The following is a 22,594-nucleotide window of genomic DNA, read 5'->3' on the forward strand; positions in this document are numbered from 1 at the left end:
TATTTTTATTTTTTTTTTAATTTTTAATTTTTTTTTATAAACATATATTTTTATCCCCAGGGGTACAGGTCTGTGAATCACCAGGTTTACACACTTCACAGCACTCACCAAAGCACATACCCTCCCCAATGTCCATAATCCCACCCCCTTCTCCCAAACCCCCTCCCCCCAGCAACCCTCAGTTTGTTTTGTGAGATTAAGAGTCACTTATGGTTTGTCTCCCTCCCAATCCCATCTTCTTTCATTTATTCTTCTCGTACCCACTTAAGCCCCCATGTTGCATCACCACTTCCTCATATCAGGGAGATCATATGATAGTTGTCTTTCTCTGCTTGACTTATTTCGCTAAGCATGACGTGCTCTAGTTCCATCCATGTTGTCGCAAATGGCAAGATTTCATTTCTTTTGATGGCTGCATAGTATTCCATTGTGTATATATACCACATTTTCTTGATCCATTCATCTGTTGATGGACATCTAGGTTCTTTCCATAGTTTGGCTATTGTGGACATTGCTGCTATAAACATTCGGGTGCACGTGCCCCTTTGGATCACTACGTTTGTATCTTTAGGTCAACCTATATTTTTAAAAAGGTATTTTGTGGTTCTTCTTCAAAGAAAAGGAACTCATAAAAATTATTATATTCAACTCGTTAATTGAAATGGGAATCAGCAAGATGTTAAAAATTACTTCAAGGAGCATTTGAAAAAATAGGTGCATATAAGGCAATTTAATAGATGACTGGATTAAATAAAAAACTGGTTAATATCTAACAAGGCCATAAAATACAGCCTGCAGAATATTTTGTTTTATCAAAAATAGGTTATTTTTAACTTGACAAGACAAAAATCTACACATTAAGATCTTTCCCTTCAGAGTCATAAATCAGCCCAGACAATAGAAAGTCAAGCCCAGAATGCACTTAAAAACACCCAGTAATCTCTCTTGCCTATTTCTAAGCTTTGGATAAATTTTATGACATATTCCAGTAACAATTCATAGAGAAGTTACTGTCTGTTGTGACGTTACTATTTGTTGTTTTATTCATAATGTTTGTAGGAGTGCCTCTTTGTGTCTGCCTGGTGAACTTGGAATCATTCTTCAAAACATCTCTTTCACATTTTACCATCTCATGGAATCTTTTCCAAAAACCTATCCCTCCTTATTAAATATGAGAGCTCAGAATAATGGATATAGTCTGATAGCATTTTGGAATAGAAGGGAGCTATGACCCATAATGGTAAAGAGAGTCACAAAAAGTCAGATAAAGGTGGAAGAGACAGATCTAGGGGATATGGAGCCCAAACTAGTACAGTATCTGCTTAAGGGGCACACAATCAGTGGAAAAAAATAAATAAGTCAGTCTTCTTTTTTTTTTTTTTAATTAATAAGTCAGTCTTCTAAATAAACAAGTCAGAGGTCTTCAAATTCAGTGTCCTTGTCATTGCACTTCAGTAATTCAAATAAGGCAATAGGAAAGGTGATGTTTAACCTTTCACTTTCTAAATTGAAATGCATTACTAAAGCAATAAGAGAAGGTGTTCTGTTTGTTTTTTAAAGATTTTATTTATTTATGTGAGAGAGGGGATAGAGAGAGAAAGAGAGAGAATGAGCAGGGGAAGGGGCAGAGGGAGAAGCAGACTCCCCATTGAGGAGGGAGCCGGATGCAGGACTCTATCCTGGGACTCCAGGATCAAGAACTAAGCCAAAGGCAGACGCTTAACCTACTGAATCAGCCAGATCCCCTGAGAAGGTGTTCATTTAAATCAATTAGATTTCCTATTTATCTATTCTTGTGTTTATTTTTACTTTTTATAATTTATCTCCAAAATAAGATTTTTGTCTGGGTTTTATAAGATACACAGAAAATAACTAAATCATTTTAGCTACATAAAAATGTATCAGTATTATGCAAGTATGAATATTCATCTATAATTAAAGAAACTATGTAATACTTAAATATTAATTTTGTACCTGTGGATTGAAAGGTGTATATTGTATATCTCTAGAGCTTAATCTGTTTCCATTGACTCATATAGGATTTCTTTACATACAGATTCTAAAAAATGTACTGTAATGTATTAAATGTTTATTCTCTTAGTTTTCCATATAATTTTAAAGAAGTATTTTTCTTTTATTGATTTATTGCAGTTTCAATAAAATTCATTTACAAGGGAGATCCTGTGAGAAATAAATTTAACCTAAATTTGACAAATGTGAAGTTCTATTTCCCTGCAATACACATCATCACAGTTATTATTGGGGGTTATTATATTATCTAAATAGAAGAATTGATTTACTGTGTGTATATGATGCAAATTAATATACCAGCAATGATTAACACAGATTACATTAAAAGAGTAATTGAAACCCAAGAGAAATCTTTGATAATGAAGCTTAGGCAAATAAACACTGGTGTAAATAGTGACATGCTGGGGAAGAGAAGGGGGGGAGGATCACATGAGGAAGCACAACACCATCAATGATTATATTGTAATCCTGACACTGTTCTAAGTTTTATTTTTTTAAGATTTTATTTATTTTTTTGAGAGAGAGAGAAAGCAAGAATGAGGCAGGGGTGTGGAGGGGGTCTGTGGGAAAGGAGCAGAAAGGAAGTGAAAGGGGGGAGGAAAAAAATCTCAAGCTATCCTTTTTGAGCACTGAGATCCAACCTGGGGCTTGATTTCACCATCCTAAGATCATGAGTTGAGCCAAAACCAAGAGTCTCATGCTTGACTGACTGAGCTACTCAGGTACCCCCTAAGTGTTTTTCATATATAAATGTAACTAACACGGTGTCTTATATTTTGATCTGCATTACAGAAATTCATGAAATGTATGAAATTAAAAAAAATTTAGAAGAGCATTTAAATATAGGGTTTTATGATAATTTTTCTACTAAAACGAACCAACAAACATGAGAAATTATTAATAATAATACTAATTTCAAGTGTGAACTATTTTGAATAAACCTAGTATTATAAGGCACGACTATAAAATAAAATAATTTATTTTTAATACATGTAGCAGCATTTTTATATAAAATAATGGTGAGGTTGCAGGGAGAATGAATTACTTGTGTGTTGCTGATAGGAATGTAAAATAACACAGCCACTCTGAAAAGCAGTTTGGTACTTTCTTAACAAAACTAAACATACAATTACTTTCAACCCAGATATTATACTCTTGAGCATTTATCCCAGAGAAATGAAAACTTATATTCACACAAAAACTTACACACACAAAAAAAATGTTCATAGCAGCTTTATTCATAATATCCCATGTAGAAAACAACCCAAATATCTTGCAACAAGCGAATGCTTAAACAACCATAATATGGAATACTATGTGGCAAGAAATAGGTATAAATTACTGATATAAACAACAACCTAGATAAAGCTCAAAGACATGTTAAATGAAAAAAGTCCAGTCTCAAAGGTTACATGACTTCTTACTTCAGTTCCGACATCTAAAGAGCCTGAAGTCATCACTCCCATATTTACAACAAGAAAAAAAAGCTGAAAACTGAAAATCAACATTTTTCCTAGATTTATCAGCAAACTGAAGTTGCAGTTGCTGCTTCCAAGTCTGGAAAGACAGGCAAATCAGGGAAATCATGTCCAAGATGTACTTACATGGAGCAGAACAACTGAAGCCTTCTATTGGCTTCAGCACTTATGTAATAAGTATAATAAATTGATGGAGGCAAAATGTGGACTGACTTGAAAGTGGAAAACTCAAGGGGCACCTGGGTGGCTCAGTGGGTTAAAGCCTCTGCCTTTGGCTCAAGTCATGATCCGAGGGTCCTGGGATTGAGCCCCACATCGGGCTCTCTGCTCAGCAGGGAGCCTGCTTCCTCCTCTCTCTCTCTCTCTGCCTGCCTCTCTGCCTGCTTGTGGTCTCTATCTGTCAGATAAATAAATAAAATCTTAAAAAAAAAAGTGGAAAACTCTTGGAGCCACATTCTTAGTGGGGGTCCACACTTTCATAAGTTTTACCTTCAGCAATTCCACCAGACTCTCACAAGAGCCAATAATGGAGGAAGGGCAGAAGTAGTTTTTGTGAAATACCCCCAGAGCATTTTTTATAAAAGACTTACTCTCCAGGGAAAAAATAATTTACCAGAACATTGTTCCACATTGGGGGTGGGGGGGGCAGGAGGAGGCACCTACTCTCTTCCAGCCCTGTCTAGTCTTCCTGTCTCCCCTAAAGGGAAAAAAGCTAAGATTTAATCATCAGATTCTAGAACATCCCCTTACCTTCACACCTAATGACCATGCCAAGAGGGTTCTAGTATAGTAAGAATGGATTACATTGGAAAGAGTGACGAGATGCATATTCTATCTAAAGAGGAGTTATTAGGGAAATCCAAAGACAATAAAGGGTATGGAAACAAGGACACTAGAGAAATTTGAACCTCTGGCACCTTTAGCAGTAACAATTATTAAACATAGCAGAATCCAGCATAAAACCTCACATTAAAGCTCTCTTTACCCAATACATCATGACTGACTTTCAGAAAAATTCTAAGGCACACTACAAATAAAACAAAACAGAGGCGAAAGCATCAGAATCAGACACCTAGCTAGATATGACAGAAGTTGTGGAATTACTAGATAGGAAATTGAAAATAATGGTGATTAATGTTCCAAGGTTACATACTCCATCATTCAATTTATATAATATTCTTGACATAACAAGATAGAGAGGTAGAGAACAGATTAGTGGTTGCCAGGGATTAAGGATGGAATTGGATAGGTGTGTCTATAAAGGGGAGCATAGGAAGCCCCCACACCCTTTATTTTCCCGTGGAGTGGAGGAGCAGAAGGAGAGGGGGAGAGAGGATATTAAGCAGGCTCTTGCCCATTTGGGGCTCAATCTCAAGACCTTGAGATATGACCTAAGCCAGAATCAAGAGTCTGGTGCTTACCTGACTGAGCCGCCCAGACACCCCAAGGGTAGCATGGGAAGCCTTATAGTGATGGAACAGTACTGAATCTTGACTGTAGTATGAAATTGTGTAGAACTAGATAAACACACACATACACACACACACATACAGACCTCACACACAAGAACTGGGAAATCTGAGTGTATTTTGTAGCTAATATGAATGGTGTATTTCTGGGTAGGATATTGAACCATAGTTATGAAAAGGTTATATTTGTGAAAACTTTTGAAGGTACATGAGGCATCTCTATGTATATTTTTTGCAACTTTTTGTGATTCCAAAATAAAACTTATTGAAAAAAAGTGAAAGAAAATGTATGTGAAATAGGTTTGTCTGTTTTTTAGATACCTTTTATTTCTTTGAAACATTAGATCAGTGAATTAAATTTGTAGCTTTGAATGTGAGGAATTACTATCTTATTCTTATTACTAAACACCCATTTCCCATATTACTAAATAAACATATCATTATAGTCATTAAAGTAACTGGTTCTCTGATTTTGAAGTAAGACTGGGGAGGGATCTTACACTTTTTACAATGATAATCCTATTACTCCCCCTTTTTGGTAAAATTAGCTATAAAAATTATGCCAGCCTCTTTGACTATCTCAGTAGAGTCAATATTTTAACTATTATATTATATATTTAATTTTTATAAGGAGGCAGCAGACCACCATATTCAAGGATGGTGGTGAATAATATGGTTTAGTAAATTCTGGAGATAAGTTACTAAAAACAAGTGAGCAAACAAAAAGTTCAAAAATAGTTGGAAAAAAAGAATTTTTAATGGATACAGAGCATCTAAGTATGATTCTTTTGAATTCTAGTATTATTTTTATGTAAAAACATTGCTCATATGTTTTGTTGTATGGGTAACATCTTGAGAATTTTCCTCAAATGTTTTATACATATAGCTTATTGAATTTTCAGAAGTTACATGTACATAACTGCTATTTTTTTATTGTTAATTTCCTGGGATATCTGAGTCTTAAGAGGATGACTCAGTGGTAGTCAGGTATAAATACCCTTAGAATCTGGCCTCAGTTTGGGATGTCTGGGTGACTCAGTGGGTTAAAGCCTCTGCCTTTGGCTCAGGTCATGATCCCAGGGTCCTGGGATTGAGCCCCACATCGAGCTCTCTGCTCAGCAGGGAGCCTGCTTCCTCCTCTCTCTCTGCCTACTTCTGATCTCTGTCTGCCAAATAAATAAATAAAATCTTAAAAAAAAAAAATCTGGCCTTAGTTTACACCTTCAGATTCATCCACTGCTGTCATCCCTGTTAAACTTGGTGTTCAGCCACACCAAACACATCTTTCCTGCTCCTAGATATTTGCAAGGTTTTTTGCATTTTATGGAATATTATTTTCTGTTTGTGACATGCTTATGGGGCACACGATTGTACAATTGCCACTCAGACAAAACTAGAAACTGGTAATATTTTGGATATTATTGGGATTATTATAATTATGTTTGATGCTTTTCTTTCCACTGTAACACTGCCAAGTACCCATGGCAAAGACATCTTGTTTATCTTTTTACCCCAGGCCTAACAGATTTGCTGGCATATAGCATAGTCCAAATGGTGAATCAATTAGTAGCAGATATGCAAAGTCACCACAAATCTGCACTTTTTCATAAGAAGGCTTTTATTTTGGGACACCTGGCTGGCTCAGTCAGTTAAGCATCTGCCTTTGGCTCATGATTTTGGTGTCCTGGGATGGGTCCCCAAGCCAGGCTCCCTGCTCAGTGGGGAGTCTTCTTCTCCCTCTCCCTCTGCCCCACTCCTGTTTGTACACACACACACACACACACACACACACACACACACACACACACACTGTCTCTCTCCCCCCCGACTCTCTCAAATATATAAAATCTTAGAAAAAAGAAGGCTTTTATTTTCATAGTTGGGAAGCATTAATCTATGTAACATTATGCCAATCATTTATTTTAAAGGCAGCTCTATGTACTATGCTATTAAGTAATAAGGCAAATGTCCTGCAATTTTTTTAGTTGAAAAATGATCTATAATTGAGCTGTTTTTTTGCCAGTATGATATATTTTCTTATTTCATTACATGCTATCTGTGGAGAAAAGGGACCATATTCATTTTACTATGTGTCTTGGTTTTATAAGATAAAGTAGGACAAGATGGTAATATTCTGTATTCTAAAGACAGTGTAATCTTGAGTAAATGGATCTTGATTTAACAAAATGGACTCAAATTTTATATGTGACCTCAAAAAACATTCTACATTCTTATGTGAAATCATTTTTTTAAGAAAAGTTAGAAAGGAAAAGAAATGACCCATTTTTAACCATAAAAAACTTATTGAGGATGGAGGAAGTTAATAATTTGATAAGCTTGGAAACTTTTACCGTAAATGTGTATTTTGTAGATCTACGTATTCCTCATCGGCTTTTTTCCCCTATAGTTAAAATTACTTACACAAAACTGCTTAAAGAGTAGCATTTTTACCAATTAGTGATTTCGGCATAGTGGAGAGGCAATTGGTAGGTTTCATGGGCCTAAAGTTCCCAAGAACATTTTATAGATTACGGTTTCCACTTGTGTCTAAGAGTCATTGTGGCGCATGCATACCCAGGTGCTCAACTGTATATTTGAAATATAGTCAGTTGACTACATTTGTTTGGGTCTGTGTCTGGGCTCTCTATTCTGTCTTATTAACCTGTCTATTCTTTCACCAATACCACAGTCTTTGTGATTGCAGCTTTTTTTTTTTTTTTTTTTTTAGGTTTTGTTTATTTATTTGACAGAGAGTCACAAGTAGGCAGAGAAGCAGGCAGAGAGAGAGAGAGGAGGAAGCAGGCTCCTGCTGAGCAGAGAGCCCGATGTGGGGCTCGATCCCAGGACCCCGAGATCATGACCTGAGCCGAAGGCAGAGGCTTTAACCCACTGAGCCACCCAGGCGCTCCTGTGATTGCAGCTTTATAGTAAGTCGTGAGGTCCAGTTACCTCAGTCCTCTGAAATTCTTCTTTTTCAGTATTGTGTCTACAATTCTGAGTCTTTTGCCTTTCCATACAAACTTTGTAATCAGGCTGATATCCACACAATAACTTCCTGGAATTTTGATTGGGATTATGTCGAATCTTTTGAGCAATTGAAAAGAACTAATATTTTGGCAAAACTGAGTTCTCAGTATGAATGTGGAATTCTCTCCATGATGGAATATCTCTCCATTTACATAGATCTTCTATTCCTTTCATCAGATTGTTATAGTTCTCCTCATACAGATCTTCTACATGTATTACAATGGCTATATTTACACCTAAATATTTCATTTTTGCTGGTAATGTAAATTGCATTGTTTTTAATTTCAAATTCCAAGTGTTCATTGAGTAAAACAATTCATTTTTTTGTATATTAACCTCTGTCTTGCACCTTGCTATAGTCACTTTTTAAGCTCAGGAAGTTTTTTGATTGATTCTTTAGATTTTTTACATAAATAATCATGTGTTTTGTGAAAAAGACAGCTTTAGTTTCTACCTTCTCAAATCTGTATACCTTTTACTTCCTTTGTCTTATTTATTGTATTAGCTAAGACTTCCCAGTATGATGTTGAATGAGAGTGATAAAAGAAATATCCTTACCTCATTATCAGTTTAGGGAGAAGGCATTTAGTTCCTTACCATCAAGTGTGATGCTAGCTATAGATTTTTTTTTTTTTTGTAGATTTTATCAAGTTGAGGAAATTCCTCTGTACTCCTACTTTGCTGAGAATTTTTATAATAAATGGGTGGTAAATATGCCAAATGCCTTTTTAAAAAATTTGTTGATATGAAATGTGATTTTTTTCTTTACCCTATCAATGTGAATTATATTAACTGAGTTTCAAATGTTGAAACTGCCCTGCATACCTTTAATAAATCTCAATAACTGTGGTGTATATTTCTATTATACATTATTAGATTATATTTGCTAATGTTTTGGTGTAGGAATTTTACACTTATCTTTATGAAAGATTTTAGTCTGTGACTTCCTTTTTGTGATACCATTCTATGGTTTAGGTTTTAGGTTAATGTTGATCTCAGAATACATAAGGGAAGTGTTCTCTCTGCTGAGAGAACTGGTATTATTTCTTCTTAAATGTTTGATAGCATTCATTTATGGTTAACCTATATGGGTGTTGTTCTTTTAGTTTTGGAAGAGTTTATGGTTGTTGCTTAAATTCGTTTCATAAATAAAATTCTATTCAGATTATTTATTTCTCTTTGTATGAGTTTTGGTAGGTGTTGTCTTTCAACAAATTTGTCCATTTCATCTAAATTATCAAAGTTGTGAGAGTAAGAATTGTCCATGATATTTCTTTATTATCCTGTTAAAGTGCGTGGGATCAGAATTGAACACCACTTTTTCATTTCTGATATTAGTAATTTGTGTATTCTTTCTTTTTTTTTATGACTAGAGCTTTATAAGCTTTATTATTTCAAAGAATCAGTTTTTGCCTTGTTAACTTTCCCATTGAGTTCATGATTTCAATTTCAATGACTTCTGATCTAATTTTTACTTTTATTCTTCTAGTTACTTTAGATTAAGTTTTGTCTAATTTTTCTAGTGTCCTAAGATGGAAAGTTATATTGTTGATTTTAGAAATTTCTTCTTTTCCAAATATGTATTCAATGCTATAAATTTCTCTCTGATCTCTTTCACTCTATCACATAATTTTTATTATTTATATTTCCATTTAATTTAAAATAATTTTTAAAAGTTTTGTTTTGGGATGCCTGGGTGGTTCAGTCCACTCAGAGGGGAGTCTGCTTCTTCCTTCTCTATGCCTTTGACCTCCCCCCTCTGCTTGTGCTCACTTTTTCAAATAAATAAATAAAATCTTTAAAAAAAATTGTCTTTATATTTCCTTGACCCATAGGTTATTTCAAAGTGTCTTATTTACTGCTTAAATATTTTGAGATTTTTCATATACCATTTCCTTACTGATGGAATTTCATTGTGATTTAATACCATAGTGACCTGATAATATACTTTATATGATTTTTATTCCAAAATTTGATTTTTTTTCTCAGAATACAGTTTATCTTGGTGAATGTTGGGTCTAAAAAACCTTGGCCAGTTATACTCTCAAATAGTTTCTCCTAAGAAGCAGAGAATACTCTGGCATGTTACAAAATGGTTCTTTTCCACTGCCCTTGCTGGAATCATTAGGGATTTTTTTTCTCCTTTATTCACTATGAGAACCAGGTAGAGATCCAGTGGGTAAAACTCAGAAAAGTGTGACTTCAGTATGTATTTAAGCATGTGATTTTTCTGGAAATAGGGACTTTCTATCTGTAATCAAGTTAATATGATGTCATTCTGAATTTGAGTGGGCCCCAATCCGATGTTTTAGAAAACAGAGGGGGATTTGAACGATGACACTATTTCAAGTGAATTACAGACAGATTGGAATGCTGCAGCTAGCTAAGAATATCAATGCTTACTGGCAACTATAAGAAGCCCAGGGGAGAATTATGGAGCAGATTCTGCCTCTGAGGCTCCAGAAGTAACCAGCTGTGTCAGGGGTTTGATTTTTAAGTTCTAGCTACCATAACTATGGTTTCTATTATTTTCAGTCACCTAGTTTCTGGTATTTTGTTATTGTGATCCTTAGTAATTAATATAATGACTCAAAGATGTGTCTAGTTTCTCCTGTTATCAATGTTGACTTTGTTTTTTTTTTTTTTTTACTCTTCTATTTATGGAGTAAACATATAAGTTCTTATATATGAATGCTGTTTCCTCTATTCAGCTCATTATTATATGTTTCTGCTACCGTGTCTATTCCCCTAAGTGCAATTCTCAAAAGCATGAGATATACTGTAAGGAGAAAGAGAGAACTGACTGGTAGTGGCCACTATAACTATTCAGTAAGAAGCCTTAATAACGCTGCGGTGATGTTTTCCATTTATAAGAAAAGGGAGGGGATGCACAAAAAAATTCCCGTTATTTCTGAGAAACAGATGACCATGTGAGTTATAGTGAGATGCAAAAGGCACACTGAACTGAATACCAAACTAAAGTAACTCATCCTAGGGGCACATGGATGGCTCAGTTTGGTGGAACATGTGACTCTTGACTTCAAGGTTGTAAGTTTGAGCTCCACATTAGACACAGTTTACCTAAAAAAATAGAAAAAAAAGGTAATTTATCATCATAGTAATCAGGTCTTGATGGACAAGTCATTGGAAGGCAAATGCACTAAATAATGAGTTCAAATGGAGATGAAGGGAATTATATTTTCATTGTCTCTGAATGAGGATTGGTTAGTTAAAGGCTCCTTTAAGGAACAAAGGCTCTCATGTAGAAGTTGTGTAAGTATTCCTTATTCTATCAATTCTGGTCTATTTTAATTAGAGTCTTCTAAAAAACACAATGACTCCCATAATTCTCCCTAACTGGGCAGAGTCCTAGTCAAAGTGTTTGATGCTATTGTTATGTATACTTGCAGTTTTAGTGGCCTGACTCTAGATTAATAAGGAGGGTCAAATGTAGAATGCAAGACAACTTTATTCCCTAGTTTAATACGGCTTATAGTTTCTGTTACATGGCCAGCTGTGTTCCACATTAGCAAATTTGTTTCAAATCAAAACATTTGTTTTAATTGTAAATTTGGCATTAAGACGCGGAAAAGAAGGAAAGAAAAATTTTTCTGTCACATAGATTAACAAAAATATTGGAGTTTTTCCAGATGATAAAAGAAGGTGTCCATACAGGAAGAAATTCCGGTAACTTTGAGTCCACCAATGAGTAGTTTTGCTGTGCAGGAAATAATTCAGAAATGCATACTCCTTGATGTTTAATGTTGGATTTTAAGTTGGATACTATTCTGAGTTTTAGTCACTTTCCATTATCCACAAAACTTCAGTAAAATTAGTTTTCCTTCAAAACACTACATTATTTATAAGTTGGTGAATAAAGGCAGAAATGCAAGCATTGCTTTTATCAGACATTAGGGGGTAAGATAGTAAGAATGGAATAGTTATTAGGGGCATATCAGAAATTTGTAGTGATTGAAAAAGATAGTATTTTAAAATGCTTACCACCCCACAAATAACTTCACACTGCGTATGCTCAGAAATATTAAGGGAGGAAAAATTACAGAATGTGAACACTAGTAATTTTATTTGGATATTAAAGGAAATGATGCCTATAGGATGCAAGAGATATTTGAGGAAATTTGAATAATTATCTTTTACATGATTGTAAAGAATTCAAGAGTCATTTAATGGGTTTTTAGTATTTTCCAAAAACTGAATCTGAACTGTTAGAAACTTTAGTCCAACAAAAGAGAATGATATATACAAAATTTACAATAGTTCAATGTGTGGTATAAAAATATTTTTAGGATCCTAAAAGAAGAGATAATTTAAAGATGGTAACAGTAATTAATCATGATAAAGTTCTGGAAAGAAACTAAGGATACCTAAGATTGAAAATATGTGAAGATATGAAGATAGGAGGGTATAAAATTTTAAGAATAAGATGCTGTTAAAAACAAATGAAACATAGAAAATAGGATTTTGTCCATGCATTTCTCTTAGGATTGGTTAGGTCTGTGTCTAATTGTGGATTCACAAGAAAGAGTTAATAGCAAGTTAGAAAATAAAGTAAATGATCCTCAAATTTCTTTCTCAGGATTTGAAGGCTACCAATTCTTTCACTTTCACTTGGGTTTTGTGTTATTGGACAGAATTTTATATGTGTGAGTGTGAGTGTATGTACATCCTAGAGCATGGTATAAAAACTTGAATCAACTACACATGAAAAACACAAGAATTATTATTAGTCTAAAAGTAAAGCATTTGCGGGTACCTGGGTGGCTCAGTCGGTTAAGCGACTATATTTCAACTCATGTCATGATCCCAGAGATATGGGATTGATTCTTGCATGGGGCTCCCTGATCTGCCAAGAACCTGCTTCTTCCTTTGCCTCTGCCTCTCTCTCTCTCTGTCTCATGAATAAATAAAATTTAAAAAAAAATAACATTTGAAAAGCAATATTTTCAGATTTCTCCACAATGTTGATTAAAATGGAGTCATGATTCTCTCCAGGAAAATGTAGAACAATTTTATAAAGGACTTTCAAATTCTTCCTACTTGATAAAAGTCTTAGGAAATACTTTAGTTTGCTTTTCCCTTGGTAGTTACCTTAAACTTAGAATTTTCAGTCTAGTTATCAAACTAACAACATGGGATTTTTGCCCATTTAGGCTTAATAAGAGCTATTTGTGATTAATTTGTGTATTTATGTAATTCTTTATTGTGATGGATTGCATGAAAATATAAAAAAGTTTAAAACAAAAATACATAAATCAAGCTTTATGCGATGAAAAAGAAGGCATCTGTCATGTATTTTGCATTTATTCTCTTTGTGGATGTCATAGAGGTTAGGAAAACTAATTAGTGAAAGGTTAGTTCAGTTTTTCACATGCTGGCTTTTCATTAATCTCTTCTAAGTACTCAATAAGCACTCAGATTACTCAATCAAGAGTGTAAAAAATATTGTTTTTAAATTTCAGCAATCCAAAACTCTGAGATTAATGGGTGTGATTACATTTTAGTTTATTCTGTTCTTCAATTACAGAAAAGGTATACTAAAATGCTAAAGTTCCCATTTAATTCATATTAATTTTTCTGATAAAGACAAAAGCTATAGCTAGAAAATAAGCTTTTAAGTTCTGTAAGAGAATTATAATCAGAATTGTTGTTATAATACATTGTAGTCTCCTTTTTATCACTGGATTAACACTACCAATTACATCTCAATAAGAAAAGGTTAGGGCTTTGAAATTTGTGAGACCTTTCTATGAAACTGTAATTCCAATAAATTTCAGAGAGTACACAAAAACGTTGCTATACACTTAAAAACCCATTTCTGGATCTTTTCTAATTCAGATAATCTGATGTTTATTAGTGGTATTCCTTAAAATGATGAAAAGTGGTAGCAAAAAGAGAACATTTTGTTATTAATCTATTTTCCTTTTTCCTCACGATGCACTTGAAACAAAGTCATGCAAAATAGTCTCAAGCTCTATGGAATCTTCTCTGGATATTAGAAACTATATTTAGAATAACTTACAAATTTGGCGACATTTCAATTTTTTAAAAAGATTTTATTTATTTATTTGACAGACACAGTAAGAGAGGGAACACAAGCAGGGGGAGTTGGAGAAGGAGAAGCAGACTCCCTGCTGAGCAGGGAGCCAGATGAGGGGCTCCATCCCAGGACCCTGTGATCATGACCTTAGCTGAAGGCAGAGGCTTAATGTCTGAGCCATCCAGGCGCCCCCTACATTTCAATTTTTAAATTTCATTGGATTTAATTCTTTGAATATAGTTTTCATATTTTTTTTCTGGAATATATGTAGGGCATTGTGTTTGTATGTATATAAAATTAAAGGAAATATACACCAACTGTGACTTCCTGTCTTGACAACTCAAGACTCAAGACTTCCTGTCTTGACAACTCAAACAACTGAATTGTTTTTACCCCATAGGTAATGAAGGAATTTACTCAGCACTGATTTAAACTGTAAAGTCCATTATGTATCACAGTTCTGACTAACATAGACTTAATGAAAAGTGGACCCAGATGTCCCTCTAAGAGGCTTGAAGAAATTTCCCCATTAAGTAAGTTCACACTTTCCCTCCTCATGTGCGTTGACTTAGAATCATCTGACTTAAATAGTAAAGGGAATTATAATAAATAAAGAACATTGACAGTCATTTAGATATAAAACAAATGTCACTGAGCATCAATTTGACATATTTGTCAAAATATTTATGATACACTCATTTCCATTTTAATTGGAGTCTGCAAAGCATTTCAAGACAAGAGTAGCTGCTGCATCTGACTGTGGCCCCCAGCTGGGTGTCTATTGAATAACATAGCACTACTGCCCTACATCATCCAACCTGTGTATTTAGAGTATAATGATTCTTCTTCATGGATTAGACAAAATCAAAAATTACAATCTGAATCTATTATTTTTTTTTAAAGAGGAGATTTGTTACTTTAAATCAAAAAGATACTTGTTACAATAGTGGCACTGTACAGAGCAGCATTGTGTTTGACAGCAGTCTATCAGTCTCTGGTCAGCACTGATCTCTCTTTGGTATTGGTGAACAATTGTCTATGGTCTGCCACCTGCATAATTCGAAGAATGCAGAGGTGGTGATCTGAATGTAAATTGACATATTGTCTATATAGTCCTTAATCATTGTGATTCCATTAATTTCTTCCTTTACTTCATCTTCAGGTACTTTGCAGGATTGGAACAAATTATCATTCAAAATAGCTCCCTGACTACTTGTTATCATGTTACAATATGATCATGAGATACAGTTCCTCCTCCAATTATTAGCAAATGAGTGAGTTTGATAGGTTTAGCAAGTGACTCACATTCAAATCAGAAACAAATTCTGGAATATCTTACTAGTGCCTTCCCTGAGCATTGGAAGAACAAAGTCACACCCAAATAACTACGAGGTAACTATGTCTCCTTTTATTCTTTCTGAAATATCTCTGCCCTGTCATACACGGACTGCAGACAGTCCATTCTTAACATTTAAGGGAAAATATGTCCCATCTGTACATGGTTAAATGTCCATATAAGCATCTGTTCTCTAAGCAGACACTACTAGAATTACCCTTTCAGATACGCTCCTGTTTCCTCTCTAAAGGAATATTTGCTGGAAATATGGATTTTCACTTCCATTCATTCACCAAATATTGATAGTGTCAATTTTGTCAGCCATACTGTTCTGGACACTTAAGGCTATATTACGGAACAAAAACAGACTAACTTCTTTGCTCCTGCGGTGCATACATCTTAATGTGTTCGGGTGGGGTGTGATGGGGTGAAAGACATAAAGCAAAATAAACAAACAAAAAAATGCCTGGTAATTTATATGTTGAAAAGTTCTCTCCAGGAAAATAGAAAAGAGAAATGGAGAGGTGCACAAGCAGTATTAGAATCAGCAAATGTGAGACCACTAACTGGGAGATGAAATGAAAGGACATTTAGGTGTTATATGCTTTAGATTTTACTTTAGAAGAAGTCGCTAGAGGACCAAAGGAATATTTTTCTATTTTAATGTGATCAACACCACTTTGTAAAAATACATTATAGAAAGGGAAATGGTACATCTAGGTATAAGTTTGGAAAAATTATGGTGGTTATTTAGGCCAGAAATGAAGATAGCTTGGAGAAGGTGGTGGCAATGGAGGTATTGAGAATCACTTTTATCCTGGATATGAATTGAGTCATGACTCAGCATTTTCTTACCATTTGTGTGAATTTCTCAGGTCACTACATACAGACTAGTATATTTACTTTTCTAATAGAGATTTATGGCTGCATCTACTACTCTCTATATTAGTTTTCTATTCCTACATAACAAATTACCACAAGCTTGGTAACTTAAAACAACACCAATTTATTATCTCACAGTCTCTGTGTGTAAGAACCCAAAGTTAGTTAGCTGAATCTCCTATGCAGTCTCACCAGGCTGAGATCAAAGTGTTGGCCAGTGAGTATTCATCTGGAGGCTTGATGAGGAAGAGATCTGCTTTTTAGCTCCCTCCAGCTGATGGAGAAATTCAGTTTCTGTTACCAAAGAATGAAAGACCCTGGTTCCTGCCGGCCATCCCCTAAGGATCATTCTTAGCTCCTGCTGATCCTCAGGTCATTGCCATCTGTCACACTCCATAGCCAGTTCACAACATGAATATTTGCTTCTTTGAGTCCAGATAGAAGAATTTCTCTCTTTCAGATCTCTCCTTTCAGGAAAGTCTAAGTCCCTTTCAAACATTTACTTAATCAGAAGTCTACCCAGTAAAATCTTTCTTTTGAATAACAAAGACAATGGATTTGGGATACTAGTTACATTTGCAAAACATTTTGTCTTTGCAATAAAACATAAACATCTGAAGTGTGAATTATGTCATATTCAGTCTCACCCATATTCAGGGAGACTTGCAAACACGATGGTGATCAAGCAGCCATCTTAGAATTATGCCTAACACTATCCCTCAGAAAAAAGGTAGCCAGTTTCTGAGTATAAATGATGATGTGTTTGTGATATGACTTCACCTACTTGGCTTAGGATCTTTGGTGTTTTTCAGATATCACTTACCTTAAACTTCTTTCTAGTGCTTCCTAATGCATATAGAAATCTATTAATTATTGTTGACCATTGCTCATTGCCACCAGTGTTTAGAAGGATAGAGATTTAGAAGACTCCTGAATGTTGGGTGCCCAGTGCCCACAAGGATGTTGTACTTCAGTGCATTATGTAACAGATACCTCCCGGTATTACTTACTGGCCTTGAACACTTAAACAGCAATGATGTGCTACCATTATCAGAGCTCATAGCTGCTCACAAATGCAGTGATTTCTAGAAAAGCTAAGCCCAGGTGGCATACTTTTTGGGCCACAGCAGACATTTGGAAAAGTCCAACAGATTTCTGAACCTATATTATACGTGTGGTTTAAGGTTGTTCTTGTAGCGGATCTGGGCCCCTTGCAAAGCAGACATGTCTCCCTGTGTCTCTGATTCTTTGACTTTTCATTTCTTTCACAAAGTGAATTTTTGCCCAAGGACACAGATTGGTAACAACTAAAATTAAGCTACTTTCTTCTCCTGAAAGAGAAAAACAAAAAGCAATTTATCTCGAAGACAATCTTCACCATCATAATTTGTGATCAAAATCAATATAGTCAAGGTTTATTGGATGATCATGCTAAATAGTTTTATTTTTATGAAAGACTGTATCAGTCAACATTTTTATTCTTTTACATATTTCCTAATTTTAGAAGCTTTTCTCCATGTCATCAATATACGCTTCTTTTTATTATACTGTCTAAAGTGGCAGATTCAATACAACTATAATGTAGAAAATCCTTTGCTGTCTAAGGCATATGATTTGGATTTTAAAAAGGCTTTGAAAACTTTCAGATTCGCCATATGCATAGCAGCATATTTTCATGTATGCTGTTACACAGAGCACACTTTCCTGGGGACTGTCTAAAGGCTTCATAAGTCTCATTTAATTTAATGCCATTTAGTAGTCAAATTTCTTTGGAGAAAGGTAGGATAATTAACCTAATCTTACAGATATAGAAAGGGAGCACATGAAAATTAAGTCACCTAGTAAGCCTACAGTTAGGTTTGTTTAGGGCTGGGGTGTATGATCCTAGTCGTTGCACTTTGGCGCCTCTTTAGTCAAACAGAAAATAAAGGACAAACCAGAAGCAGTGGAGTCAAGAACTCATGGATTCAAGACACCTTAGGGTAAATGCTAAAAAGAAATCAAGGTAGGGAATGAAAAGTCTATACGGAAGGAAGGAAAAGCAAAAGCAGGATCACCTAACTTCCTCAGTTCTTTGAGGGGGTGGATATTACCATATCCCAGAATCTTTTCTTGTGCTTTGGGAGAGATGTTTCACTTTATGACAAAAAAAAAGGTGTTTTTTTACAGTCTCTGAGAAAGTACAGTGATGAGTTCAGGTCATGGTTTATTTTTGTTTTATGTATTCATGATTCATTAGCTATTTTGACCAGATAATCTTTTGCTGTGACACTACGTATTTCCTTCTAGGAGATTAAGTTGAAATATTTTGGCAAGAAAATGGGTTAACCCCTCACATCTTATAAGTTTGTTAATCAGCTCAGAATTTTTTTGTTATGCTATTTACTTATTATTTACTATAGGCATGTGTAATATAGAGAAAACACTTCTGTTTGAATCCTGTTTACCCATGTTTGTTTTTCTTTTTGTAGGGCAATGGTAATTATGACTGTTATCACAATTACAATACAGAGAAACAGATTGTTTGTTTACAGGATTTTTATTCTAATCCAGACTCATTATCTTAACCCCCTCTGATACAAACCAATTTGTAGTCAGAAGTGATGGTAAAGTGATAGTGGAGAGAATCAATAGGAAGTTACAGAATGCTTGAGAAATTTGTTTCCTGGTGTCTTTTGGCAGGATTCAAATGCAGGAGGTTAATAGGAAATAAGGAAATGAGTCTAGACTACTTAACTATCACTTTATAAAGTAATGAAGTTAGAATTACATTTGTATTCACTACTGCTTACTGGTGAGAGTAATAAGAATAAAAATATAATCCCATGACTAAGATCTGGGTATTCAGAAATTCCAATTATTCTTTGACTTGCCACGTTATTCATAGGATGCCACCCTGCTCCATGATGATGGATGCCTATTGTTGTCTCTGCTTATACATCATCATCAGGAATTTATCTTTCAGCTATTATTCGGATTTTGAGTTGGGAAAGTGAGAATTCTATTTTGTATCATCTTGAAATTGCGATTATTAAATATATTAAATGAAGATTAATTCTAAAAGCTGAAGTAACTGGAAAACATAGAGCATGCCATGACTAAGTAGATGTCTTCTTGTTAAGAAATATATTTTGTAATGTTATCCCACTACACCCCAACCAGTTATTTGAAAATAATGATTGAACTTCAGTGCCAGCCTGATTGATTAAAAATGGGTAACATCAAAAAAATGAGTAACAACAACACAACCCTTTCTGATTTAAAGGTAAATTGAATGTTGTGTGCACACAGAGGGAAAGAACAATATTCTACAATTGATCTTCTCAGAGAGCGCTCACATTTATTATATAAATTGCTTTTTAAAGTAGTCCTCTGAGGTCAAAAACAAAATAATTATATTTACCCTCAGTTTACAGAAGAAAAATAAAAGGCTGAAACTCATATAGGTAGAGTGTTTATCCAAAATAACATAAATGTTAAAGCTGTGAGTAGAGCCCATGTGTCTCTAGTACACTACTAGAAGTATGTGTCTCTATAATAAGTGCTGATTACACTATCCTGGGCTTTCAAATAGATTAAATTATTGATATGGTAGCATACTCATTAAATCACTGAGACACTCAATAAGTACTCAATAAATGCATACCAGGCATACTTATAGGGTTAGTGCTTACACAAAAAATAAAAACAAAATCCTTACCCTACTGCAACTAACAATCTTGTGGAGGAGATAGGTACTTAACGAACTAATATATCTATAATAAAACAGTATGGAGCTGTGCACTGTAAAAAGAAAACAGAATATCACACAAACTGGTTATTATATTTCATGCTTTAAACACACACACACACACACACACACACACACACACACACACAAACAAACTCCTTTAACTCGTCTCCTTTTTTAGCCAGGTTCTGTTTTTGTTCATTTTTATAGGAAAAAAAATCCTCAAAGAATTGAATATTACCATCATTGTTAATAGTAAATGATTGTTTCTCATCCCTGAGGCTTCCTTCTTCTGAAAGGTGCTTTGCTAGCATTTTGGGGTTCACTCTTTCTTTTTTATTCCACTCCAGGAGAGGTGCTTTGATTAATCTTTTTTGGTAAGTCACTTAGAATAACCACCTTTTTTCTTCTTTTTTTTTTTTTTAAAGATTTTATTTATTTATTTGACAGAGAGAGAGATCACAAGTAGGCAGAGAGGCAGGCAGAGAGAGAGAGAGGAGGAAGTAGGCTCCCTGCTGAGCAGAGAGCCCGATGCGGGACTCGATCCCAGGACCCTGAGATCTGACCTGAGCCGAAGGCAGCGGCTTAACCCACTGAGCCACCCAGGCGCCCCAACACCACCTTTTTTCTTCTTGAAGAAGAGTGCTCTACAAGAACTTTGCGTTCCACTGGTCCTTCAGAGGAAGGCCTTCTAGAACATACTGGGGCTGAGTCTGTGTATGATTCAGAGATTCAGTTAGAAAACTCATCTGGCTGGAAGATATAAAGATACATGTGTCACTTTAGCTTTCAGAATTAATAAAGATGCTATTCTGCTATCACTATATCCTTTCTTTTAGTTCTCAACTCGTTCAGAATCCAAATGGGAAAGAAAATGCTTGGGGTGGCAGGGGATGTGCTTTCCTTATCCTCAACCCATTAGTGATGCTCTTGTCAGTCATCAGTGCATTCCACCACACACAATCCATGTCACATTCTAACACTTGAACTTAGTCACCGTCTCAAACCACAATGAACACAGTTGCTTACTTTCTACCTCCTTAAGTCCTACTAAAATACTATCTATTTGATTTCTTAGATGTCACACTTACCTGGATTTCCGTCTACCTCACTGGAAACCATTTCTTAACTTCCTTTGCTGGTACTTCTTATTCTCTACTTTGGGTTACGAAGTGCCTTAAGACTCAGTCTTTGACTTTCTTCTCTGTCTAGATTTACTCTACATTTGGATGCCATAGAGTCACAAGGCTTTAAATACCAACCGCAAATGCTAATTCTACCAGAATTACTATCTTCAATACTGACTCTTCCCTGAATTCTAGAGTTGAATCAGAATGTTACCTGACATCTCCATTGGTATCTCTACTAGACATCTTAAAAGTAATATGATGAAACCCTACCTCTTTCCCATGCCTACTACTCAAACTTGATTATCTTTTAATAGTTCTATTTCAGCAAAGGACAAGACTAAACTCAACACTCAAGACTAAAGACTAAACAAAACTCAATTGTTTAGGACAAAAACCTTAAGTTTCTCTATAAGCCTATATCCAAAAAGTAGAAAACCTTACTAACTCCACCTCCAAAATGCATCCAGATTTTGGTGACTCTTTATCACCTCAACCCCTATATCCTACTTTCAAACCAAGGAACAACTATCCTTCATTCATTGAGCTACAGGAGCCTCATCAGTAGTCACTCTTGCTCCATCAAAGGCCATTATCCACACAACAGCTAGACTAAGCCTTCATAACTATAATTCAATTATGCCACAGTCCCATTCACAGTTTCCACTAGCTTTCATTTAAACTCAGAATATCACCAAAGACCTTGCCATGGTCTGTAAGCCGCCATGACAAGTGTTGTGATCTTGCCTTATGCTTACTCTCTGACTACTCCCTTGTGGTCTTCACATTTTTTTACTGCTTTCCAGCCACACTGGGATCCTTTCTGTTTTCTGAATAGGCCAAACATGCTCCCCTCTCAGGTCTCTGCAAAAGAGAATGGCCCGCCACCCTAAAGCTTACTCTTGCAGTCAATTAAATTCTACTCAAATGTAACCTCCAAAGATGGATCTATTATCTATCTATCTATATATCAGTTTCTCCCACTAGAATATAATATCTGTGCAGGCAAATACTTTGCATTTATTCCTTTTTGTATGCCCAGGCTCTAAAATGATAACTAACATATAGTAGATGCACAATAAATACTTCTTGAATATATGTATATGAGAAGTCTCTAATCATGTGAACTCATAAAGTAAGTGAAAATGAATAATGATACACAAAAAGTAAAAAAAGACCAACTGATAAAGAACAGATTATAGAACCAGCATTCAAATATTGGAGACCCAATATATTATTACATATACACACAGAATATCAGGGGACTTTTTGGTTCACTTTTAATGATTACAATTCCATAACATTTCTACTCTTCTGTTTCTTATTAAAAGGGAAAACTCCACACCCCAAGTTCAGTCCCAAAATCTTTCCATGCACAATAGAGTTTATAAACAATTGGAGAATGAACCACTAGATGCATTTATTCCAAAACTATGCTCCCTTTCAAGTCTAATAG

The sequence above is a fragment of the Mustela nivalis genome (assembly GCF_964662115.1).
Source record: "Mustela nivalis genome assembly, chromosome: 5".
NCBI classification, from domain to species: domain Eukaryota; kingdom Metazoa; phylum Chordata; class Mammalia; order Carnivora; family Mustelidae; genus Mustela; species Mustela nivalis.